The 3,764-nt window shown below is 35.5% G+C and overlaps 1 non-coding gene across 1 annotated transcript; it reads right to left on the minus strand.

Annotated features, from left to right (window-relative positions):
- Positions 1 to 2,976: 2,976 nt before the first annotated feature.
- LOC122151306 lies at positions 2,977 to 3,116 on the minus strand. Its single transcript, XR_006164089.1, has one exon. It is a non-coding gene; the product is annotated as a small nucleolar RNA SNORA21 (small nucleolar RNA).
- Between the last annotated feature and the right edge of the window lie 648 nt (positions 3,117 to 3,764).

Below are 3,764 nucleotides of genomic sequence, written 5' to 3' on the forward strand. Positions count from 1 at the left end.
TGCATTTAATCCATTGACAACCAGTGTAATTACCAACAAGTATGAATATATTGTTGCCATTTTGTTATGTATTTTTTCATGGTGTTATTGATTTCTTTGTTCCATATAATTTTCTGTGCTGAGCACATTTTGTTTATGAATCGTGTTATCACTTCCTTCATTGCTATTGTTTTAGTATTTGCTAAATATTTGTGTTTGTCCTCTTTTTATTTTGAAGTGAAGGTTTATCATTTTTCTTTGAGGTTACTCTGTGATTTATAATTTTCTTCCCAAATTTAGAACAGTACATTCTATCTTCCATTTTCTTGACTTCCTCACCATTTAGAAGTTCTGTAACTGCACTATTTTCCCCCCTCTTTTTGTTTGTCATTGTCCTCATTTGCCAATTGATGTCACTGGTTCCTGTTTACACTCTTGTAGACTTATTTACTTTTATTTTAGTTCCATAAGTGGGTTGGTTTCTGGGTTATGTCATCATGTGTGTTAATGGTCAATCATTGTTTGCTGTTGTTAGTTCTCTGTCCAAAGTATTTTCTTTAACATCTCTTATAAAATTAGTCTAGTTTTAGCAAATTTCTTTAATTTCCACTTATCTGAAAATCTCCTAATTTCAGAATCATATTTGAATGGGTATATAATTCTTGGTTGGAAATTTTTTTTCTTTCAAGGTTTTATATATACCATCCCATTGTCTTTTCACCTGTATGGTTACTGCCAAGAAATTAGAACTTAGTCTTATTGGTTGCCCTTTGTACATAACTTTTCTGTTTTCCCATGCTGGTTTCAGGATTCTTTCTTTGTGTTTGATTTTGATGAGTTTGATGATGATATGTCTCAGTGACTTTCTTTTGGGGCCTATCCTGTTTGAGGTTCATTGGACTTCTTGTATGGTTATATTTTCATCTTTCATAATATGAGGGAAATTCTCTTCCAACAAATCTTCCACATTTTCTCTGTGGTTTTATTTGTCTCTTCCTGTTCTGGAATTCTGATTACACATACCTTATTCCTTATGATGACATCGCACATGAACCTTAGGCTTTCTTCATTTTGTTTTAATTTTTTTTTTCCTGAATGATTCCTTTACAAAGAATTATTAGGGCATTTGTCTTCAATTTCATTAATTCTGTCTTCCACTGATTCAGTTCTACTCCTTTTCCCTTTCAATGTGTTATATATTTCTGAAATTTTAGTATTAATCTTCTGAATCTCTATCTGTATATTTTGTATCATTTCTAATTTTCATTTGTTTTGTTATTTTACTCTTGCATTATCTTCTGAGATTATTCTAGTATTTTCTCTTTGCTTTCCTCAATTATGTCAGTGTTTTCCATGATCTGTCTCTCAGTCTGTTGAATGTACCTAAATATAATTCTTTTGAATTCCTTATCAGGGAGTTCCAATGCTGCTGCTTCCTCAGGGATGTTTTCTGGGTCTATATCCTGTCCCTTGTTTCTACTGCTTTATCTTGCTTCTTTGTGTGGACTGTGATGGCCTGTTGTCTCTGAGACATTGTGACATTTTTGTTTATATTTAATTGATGATTTTATGTTGGAGTGATTTCCCCGAGATTTTAGTTTACTTTGGATGTATCTGAATAAGCAGGTTACTGTGTTCCTCTATTTACTAGTTGGCAGCACTTATTCACTTGCCACCTGCCTCCTATCCAGTTGTCAGCCTCCATATGCCCACCCTGCCTTTGACAAGTGGAGCATATTCTTAGGTCCCTGGATCTGAACAATAATGCTGTCACTTTAAATATCCAAAATGGCCACCACTTGTAAACATTGCACCCTCTGGACAGCCTGAAGTCCACAGCTCAATTTGTCTCCTATTTTGCTGTTTCCATTTTCAGCTGTCAGCTACCCATGCAGTAATCAACACAGCCCTTGGTGAGCAGGACTGATTCTTAGGTTAATTTTCAGGTCCTAAAACCACTTGGAAATATTTAGGCTGTCCATGCTATCAGGACAGCTGACAGTCTGCAGCTCCAGTTGTCTCCTTATTCACTGTTTTCATTCAGGTTCTTCTACTAGTTGGTGTTTAATCCACTTCTGTATCCTTCCTTTCAAAGCTCAGGGCTCAGGATTATCTTCTGTATCTGTGTCAAATGGTTTCTCTTTTCTTTGTTGAAGAAGGTCTTTGTAGCTTGTCTGCTTTTTCCACCATCTTACTGGAAGACCTGATGTTCCTTCTTGTGGATGAAAGAATAATAGGACCCACACACTTACCAGCACCCATACCACCCTGTCAGTGAAGTGTTGTATGATTCATGGATAGATTTGTCCTGATCCAAAGGATACATCTGGGCTTTTTTGAAGACTGTACCATTAGCAACCTGATTTATGTCATTTAGTTAAAAATAAAACAGTGACTTCCTATGATTGAAAAAGAAAAGCAAAAGACTAGAGGAATGAACAAAGATCAAGAAAATTCCACAGGGTAAGATAGAATTATACCAGTGAAGTGTTGATTCTATACTCATGTTACACTACATCAGAAATGTTTGAAATTATTGCTTTGTTAAAATAAACAAAAACAAGAACTTTGGAAACTTACTTTTAATACTCAGCGTCCAAACAAACAAACGTTATTAGGTTTAGAGTTCAAGTAAGACTCAAGATATTTTCTTCTTTTGCTATCCTTGTTGGTTCCTCATTTAAACAGCAAAAGATCAATGACTAGATTATTTTAATATTTCTCCTCCTTAGGGTATAACAGAATGCTGTTTTGAAGTTGTATATCTGCCTACATATTTGAAAGAACACCATTCAAATATTGAATGTGTTAGTTAAGTCTTCCCTAAAGTCCCAGATTTTACTTGAATAGATGGCATAGTTATGTTCTTATTCTAATACCTAGAAAGGCTATATGTCTCAGAAGGCATGTAATTTTCTCAGAATAGTATTCACTAAAAAACCTGACTACTCCCATTTAATATTTAGACAAAGACTTCTTGAAAAAAAATATTTTTTACCTTATCACACCACCAATTGAACCAAAACAACACAAGATGTCACCACTTGTCCCCAAAACAGTGTTTTTCATTCTGCCCTTTCTTGACAGCTCAGTGGGTAACTGTCAAAAAGCTCAATGAGTGTGAAAAATAAAAAGATGTTACAGAAAGCTTTCTGTAGTTCATAGTATGCAACATTGGGATTTCAAGTTATGTAATTATAAAAAGCCAATAGATAGCTTCTTAAAGCATTGCATCTACACAATTCTATAGTTGTGTGTGCAGGTTTCATAGAAGTGAACCACAAATATATACCATAGTATTGGATTTTTCTCCTTTAGAACCCACCATTTATGAACAGAGATGCAGTTTTCTACGATTCATAAAATATAGTTTATTATAGAACAAATAGATAATACCAGGAAGCAAGCTAATTTTCTCTTCACATCAAATTTTACCCTACAGATGTCAGTTTAATAAATTATATTGCAAAATCACAATACTTATTGAATATAGTGAGTATCTTAGTATTAAAAGCAGGGGAAAGAGAAGCTAGGAGATGCCAGACACAGCAGCAGGGAGCTCAGGTAAGGGGAGGAACCCAAGCCCCACCCCCTAAGAGGCAGGAAATAGGGGAAAGAGAAGCCAGGGATGCCAGACAAGTGGCAAGGAACTCAGGTAAGGGGAGGGGCACAGGCCTACCCAACACAGAGGCAGCAAGCGGGGGCAAAAGCAGGGAATGATAGACACAGCAGAAGGATCCAAGCAAGGGGAAGGCAGAGAGATGTGGACAAACTATGGGATACAA

The sequence above is a fragment of the Orycteropus afer genome, unplaced genomic scaffold (genome assembly GCF_000298275.1).
Source record: "Orycteropus afer afer isolate SDZICR_OR568_19922 unplaced genomic scaffold, OryAfe1.0 scaffold00379, whole genome shotgun sequence".
Classification (NCBI taxonomy): domain Eukaryota; kingdom Metazoa; phylum Chordata; class Mammalia; order Tubulidentata; family Orycteropodidae; genus Orycteropus; species Orycteropus afer.